At 27.9% G+C, this 7,673-nt stretch overlaps 1 long non-coding RNA gene across 1 annotated transcript in view; it reads right to left on the reverse strand.

Annotated features, from left to right (window-relative positions):
• LOC107884819 overlaps positions 1 to 7,114 on the reverse strand; it is a 7,625-nt gene extending 511 nt beyond the window's left edge. Inside the window, exon 1 of the long non-coding RNA XR_003840111.1 lies at positions 7,045 to 7,114. This is a non-coding gene — a long non-coding RNA (uncharacterized LOC107884819). The remainder of the gene's footprint in view (positions 1 to 7,044) is intronic.
• Between the last annotated feature and the right edge of the window lie 559 nt (positions 7,115 to 7,673).

Consider the following 7,673-nt stretch of genomic DNA (forward strand, 5'->3'; position numbering starts at 1 on the left):
ATATACAAAATTGTAAATTTAATAAATATTTTTAGAAATGTATTATAGTGTATCAGTAGTATAGTGATGAGTATCTCTGCCAGTCACGTGGGTGTCCAGGTATTGATCCCCAATCGCACCCAGAAACAAATTCAACATTGTCGAGTGGGGGTATCTGTCTTGGCATGTATACAGACAAACTATAGCTGGGAACTTTTCTACTTTATGGGACACCCTATTTTTGCAATTTCTTTTTTTTGAACCAATGTAGATAGGCACGCTGAAAACGATGGTGATGTCCAAATTTAGCGCACGGACTTAGTTTTGAAGTTATGGCCTAATGAAGTTCGCTATCTTACGATTTTTGAGCATTTGCACGTCACTGGTTTACTGCACCCTATTACGAATATTGTTTTTTTTTTTTGAAACCTATGTACTTCAACAAGTTAAAAACGACGGTGTGATCAAAATTAGAAGGCCAGACTTCGTTTCGAATTTATATGCAAAGGCAGTTTCAAATTCTGAGTTTTTACGCATACACTCAACGCTTTAGAAGCTCCCTACGCTCCCAGCTCCAGTCGCCAAACTCGAGATCCTATAATAAATGTATCTAGATAAGTCCGAACACTGGTTATTTAATTCAACAATTATATATACTAAAACGAACATTAAACTTTTATGAAATATGAAAATGCCTATTTATAGTATGTTTATAATAGAAAGTGTAAAATTAATAGACTTACTTCTTCTTCCTAAAAATTTATAATCATAAATATACGATTAGTACGTTTTGGAATAATTTGTGGAAATAGTTCGTTTTGGTATAGGCGTATATCTAATGAGTGAATTTTTATTGTCATAATGCATTAAAGAGTAAAGTTATTACAAAATATATTTTGAATTTTTTTCTTGTTTCTAAAAGGACGGATCTGCACACAATGATTAACTAATAATATGTTTGGATGTTAATATCCAAGTTACATATTAAGAGGGACTTTGAAACCAATAAAGATATTGAATTGAAAACCTAACATTTTTTGTAAAATTTAACAGAATAAAAGAGTATTGAATTAGGTTGATGATAAAAGATGTTTAATTAAAGATGAATCTCATATTATATGTACCTACCTAGGTATAGTGTATACCAGATACCTACATTGGCTACATTATATGTACGGACACAACTGCTTGTTATAACAATACCACCGTGGGAAAATGTATTTTACATGTTTGAGTAGGAGTACAAAAATTTCAATTTAGATTACAAATTATTACAGATGAAATAACATTCATGGATATTCATTCTGGGTTCATTAAGACCAAAACATTGCGATCACTGTACATGCTTGTTACAAATAAAATAACAATCGTCATCGTGACTAGTTCGCATGCACATTCATTTGTGGTTTTAATGGGATCGGTGGGTAATTATCCAGTGATGCCAAACATTTGTGGAAAAATTAACTTAGATAAAATGAACAAAATATTTAATATTTCTTTGTAAAAAAAAACATTAATCCGAAAAAATGTATGCTCATCAATATTGCTAGCTTACTAATTAAAAATGTAATATTATTCATGTAATTTTATGTAAGTGTGACCATTTATATTTTTATTTACACTTAAACCATTTAAATTGAATGTAATTGTGATATATTTTTTAATACAATGTACCTATTAACTTCTACATATAATATACACTATACATATTACTTCAAAAAAATATTTTGATTTAGTTTATTTATAATCCATTTGTTTTTATGATGTATTCAACAATTTATAAAATTATGTGCCTATTTTATAACTATTTCTGACACATAGTAATTTGCAAACGTGCCTTTTAATATATCAAATCCCATAAATTCAAATTAATTGTCTATTTCATTTTAAAGATATTAAAATATGGAATAATAATGAAGGTTATGAATAATGAAATGTATTAATAATAAATGTTGATACTTTGTTATACTTGATTGAAAACATGTTAGTTGAATACAAAATGTATGAAAATTGTATGTAATTGTATGGAAAAAAGAACTGTTGTATACAACTGGGAAAAAAGTCATTAAAATATTGATTTGGAAGCGTTGTGAAGACGCATTTAAAGACTGGGGGCCTCAAGAATATACGTAACTTATTGACCCAGGTATTAAACATTTATTGACAATACTTGGGAAAATAAAATAAGATCTAGTCACTATCTTATATTATGTAGTCAACTTATCAAACTACGTACAATGATAAATTTTAAATGGTATTAGCCATAAGGTGTACGGTGTACTTAATTAACAAATACGATACCAATAAAAAACGTTATGTTCTTACTGAAGATATAACCTATATAAAATTAAAAAAATAATAAAATTATAATAAATTATTACAAGCTTACAGATTTGGTATAATGATCAACTTTAACGACAAAAATATAGTTGTTTTATTTTTAAATGTTTTGTTAATGCAATATTTCAAAAAAAGCGGTTACGTGCATGTCGCTCTGCTGTATAGTAGGTTACAAGTGGGTCACTGAACAATGGATTGTAATAAATTTGAATTCAATGATATCATATTATTGTATAATATGAAAAACGATTCTGAGAGGAGATGGTTTGTCAGATTGGATATTTTATATAGTTATTATATGTTATTATAGCATGTTAGTTGAATTCATATTACAAATTACAACAAAATAACTAAAATCATAATTTTTAATCCAATTTTGATCCAATTCTCTAAAAGATAAGATACTATATATGTTGAAACCGAAGTACTCGAAAGTAACGGAAGGTTAAATAATTTGTATACAGAATAAAAAAAAAAAAAAGTCCTTGTAAAAGCACTAGATCCCTCGCTCCAAGTATATACCAAGGAACTATTTTCAAAAGTTTATAAATATTTTTGTTAGCAATTAGCAACTATAGAATTATAGATACATAAATATTTTTCAATGATATTGTATGCTTTCTATTTTTTGCCACAGAAACAAATAAAATAGATACAATTCCACAAAATGTACCTATAGTTTACATTAATTATACATTGTAATTTAACAGATGAGTTTTGCACACCGAACAAGCAACACGTATGTTTCGTTTAAGCAGTTCGTGAAATAGTGGTGACTAAGTTATTACAATTTTTTTGTGAATGTTTACAATGCAAACCACGGCCTGTCTGATGGAATGTAAGTTTCTTATAAACAAATATATTTTAAGTGGGTCACGCTTAAACTGACTGAATTACACATACATGCAAATATGGACGTCAGTTCAAATCCACCGGTAAATATAACAGTTGATGCTAGTATTTGGACACAGATACAAAATGACAATGCGACCTTGAGATATATGGTAAGCTAATACCTTGAATACCTAGCATATACCTGGAAGTATACGGTAACCTACGCTTCAACTGCTGCAAACTTTCAGCGCAGGGGTCACCAAATAGTAATTTACAACATGTATGTAATATGTAAATGGGCTCCTAGAATAAATTCTTAAAATGTATACACAAAAGGTCATGACTAATTACCTACGTGATAACAATAAATACAAGTGCAGCGATTGTCACGATGTGATTAGTTTATACGATTTTGGCACGGAAAGTACAACCAGTTTTAAATAAAGCATTCGTATATACCTAAAGTATTAAATGAATTGTAAATTATTCACATAAAAATGTATATCTTAAATCTAATAATATTATTATAACATATTATATTGATAGGTATGCATATTATTATATTAAATTAGCATATTTAAAATTTATAAAGATCTATTTATATAGATTTTATCTATTTATACTTTTACTCACATCGTTGACCACAAAATTCATACGGTGAATAAACTGATCCTATAAACAAAGTATTTGCATTTGTTACATTAGAAATAGAAATATGTTATTAAACAAACACAACCTTATGTTTATATAATAAAATGAATGGAGTGAGTTATACTATGAGTTATATAATATGGTTTTATATGCAAATATCTAAAACATTTTCTTGGCATTAAAGAATAATACTTACTTTCAACATATCGAGATAATTCCCAACTATCTTTGAAAAATTTTTCCACGCGTTCTAGAAGATATAATATTTGATTGTTAATTATATTGATGACATTTATAGCATTGAAACATACTGCATTTTTAGATTCTGAGTGGAACGATAAATGTATTGATTTTACAATGATGTGTGTTTTTTTAAAATATTTTTTTGTGTCTGTCATCACCTTTTAGGACAGTAAATTGCTTGGATTTTCATCAACAATACCTTTTCTAATAGAAAAGTGAATCTATTATATATCTATGATAGCACCATGATTTGTTGTTGATGTATAACGCGTTGTAAGTACCTACCTAATGGACATTGTTTATGATTTATTTGGAATTTATTATGGATACCTATAATTATTGGTCAATTTTTTTTTAATACCATAGATAAGTATATAAGATACCTTATACCTAGACTGACATACCGTCTCCGCTCAGAATCGTTTTTCTTATATAGTGATATTATATCATTGAATTCAAATTTAATACTATCCATTACACAGTGACCCATTTTTAACCTACAGTACAGCAGAGCGACATCCACTTACCCACCTTTTTTTAATATATTTCTTCTAATTATAATATTAATATATTATGTAATGAATTGTAACTTTTTAGATTGACAAAAAAAATATTTCTTTTTTCGTTTGTTATGTGTGACCTATCTTCTACCTATCTACAGCCTATATGAGATAAAAGATCAAGCTGTATAGACCCTCTAATTTTCAAGTAATAGTCTATTGAAATTACATTAATTGAAAACAGACCAGTAATTTTCTGAGGCTATTAACTTCGGATAAACCAACATCCAATTTAAGTTGTACCCATTACCCGATTCTGTTCGTTATAAGTGTGACTTGGGTTTGGTGTACCTTTAGTATACCTAGGTTCCTTAGTTTACAAATAAATTTGGACAGCTTTGTGAACTAAATCGACCCGGGTGAATAATTTATTTGGGGTGGATTGGGTGTATCACTTGGTATAAATCCAACTACTCTTTAACTATTCCTGATATCTCCATGAATAACTCTAAATTTTCACAAAATCAGTCAAGTTATATTTGCACCGGAATCATTTTTTCGGGTTTCGGGTTTCATGTGTTGAAAGAAACTTTGGGTTATTGAATTCAGTTGGTACGGTTTAATACACTTTTCTGCTTACAGTTAAATGCAATTTTATTCGGGGTAATTATGGTTAATTTGTGTGTTAAAAAAACCCCATATTGTATATGAATTTACATGAGATTTTCAATGCAAATTTGATAAAGTAATCTGATTTTATATTTAAAGTAAAAATAATGGAAAAAATTAAAAAATTAAATTAAATATTAATATTCATTAGTTATTATTTTATTTCTTATTACTTAGTAGAGGATTCTCGCTTATTAAATATTTTAATTTTTAACTAATCATATTTTTGTTATATTTATTTTTGATTAAGAAATTTTTGATTAACTTTTTGACCGTCTATTATTGAATATTGTGAAATAAAATAAAACAATCATCTAGCATCAAGGCCTTTTTTAATATTTAATTAATTATTTTGTTGGTTACAAAAAAAAATTGAGTTATCCGTTACACACTTACACTACTATCTTCTTATCTTCTTAGTCACGTTTGTTGCAAAAAATTTATACAAATTGATATGCCAATTAATTTTCAATAATTCGGGTTTCGGGTTATTTCGGGTGTTTTTTGGGTGTTCATTTTTTTCAATCAGTTTAAAATATACGGGTTTTTGGGTTATGATATTTATTTGGGTTATTTCGGGTTACGTTCGGGTGCAAAGCCCTATCTTTCACCTTATCTGCCAGAGTAACTAATGGCAAATACTAAAATACTAATTTTTACTAATTAATTCTTCTATAATCAATTGCAAACATTTATATACAAATATTTCTAACTTAAATTTCACAAATTTAGTACTTGTTTGAGCATCTCTCCGGGTCGAACCAACTAGGTCTCACTCAAAAATACACAAAAAATGTCCAGTGGTTTAGGAGGAGTTCAATGACATACAGACAAATATGTATATATATATATATATATAGAGACAGAGAGAGACATAGGTTGTTATTATTTTCGGCCACTCAATTAATTTCACCAAGGAAAATTATTTATATTAGGAAAATTATGCATTTTATATATATAATATAACATGCATAATATATATATAAACCTTCCTCTTGAATCACACTATATATTAAAAATAAATTGCATCAAAATCCGTTGCGTAGTTTTAAAGTTCTAAGCATACAGACAGACAGTGGACTTTTTTTTTAAATTAAGATTTATTATTATATTTTTTTTTATTTTGAATATTTTCTATTGTGTTTTTCTATTGTTTGTGTCCATAACAACCATTAATAAACAAAAACGTCTATCGTAAATCTCATATTTCTTGTTTGAGCACCTCCCGGGGGTGTTCCTCTTCTATATTACAGTATTTTCGGTAACAACTGTGGTTACCGTTTCACGGTATACTGGTATTCTAAAATACCGAAAATATCGCATATCCAGATTTTTGTCTGATGTCTCGTATAACCAATAGTTAAAAGTGTATTTTTTATTATTTTGTTTATATTTTGATTTTTAAATATTAATAACGGCTCAGATAACATAATTCCAATTTATGTGCATGAGTTAAAAACAAAATTAGCATAAATGCATACTTATCATATTGTATCATTATTCAGGAATATTTCATACCAGTTTCAAACGAATTTAATTAATAATGAATTAACTTGTATTAAATATTACTAGTACCTACCCCACTTGTCTGGTTTTCTGATTTAAAGTTTAAACTTTTTTGTTATTTTCGTTTATTCATTAATTATAATAATAAATCACTGTAACACAATTTGCCGTCCCCTTGCAATCTTGCAATCTCTATATATTAGAAAACTATTTCGTTTTAGACTAAACACATCACTGTTGTTAACACAAAGTTAACCATAATACTATAGTCTATAATAAGTACGTAGGTATGTTATTCAATATAATAATTGTAAGAACTCACCGTTTAATTCTTTGTTATTGTAATGGTATTTTTACTTGAGCCAAACTTGTTTCGTCATACAGAGATTTATTAGAATCTGAAATCTCTAATTACCGACAAAATGCATGAAATAAAATTAGTCGTATGATATTAATTATTATGTAATATATACTACGTTTACATGCATATTTGAAGTGGGCCTAAAAACTAAAGTGGTTTAATCATGCATCATGTAAACGCTTTAAAGCGACTTTAATAACATAAACCGTTTTCATTTTAAGGACAATCGAATATGTAGTTTATTAACCAAATTAAATCTGTTCAGTAAATAAGGTCGGCTGTATTTTTGCACATGTAAACACTTATTAGTTATTATTTATAAGTCATAAGTATTCAATATGATAATGAAGCTGGAAGAAATATCAATTTTATGGAATAATGAATTTTATAACATACCGATTTAATATTAAAGACAAATATGTAAACAAGTCAGGAAATATAGGTTGACTCATAAAAAATTCGGTTTAAACTAACGACGGCTCAACTCGTATCATGTAAACGTAAAAGACGTTATACGGTAACTCCGCATGAGATGACAACTACTATAAGCTCTTAAGATGCGTTTACACGAGACGTGAATCACGAGAGTG

The sequence above is a fragment of the Acyrthosiphon pisum genome, chromosome X, assembly GCF_005508785.2.
Source record: "Acyrthosiphon pisum isolate AL4f chromosome X, pea_aphid_22Mar2018_4r6ur, whole genome shotgun sequence".
NCBI classification, from domain to species: Eukaryota; Metazoa; Arthropoda; class Insecta; order Hemiptera; family Aphididae; genus Acyrthosiphon; species Acyrthosiphon pisum.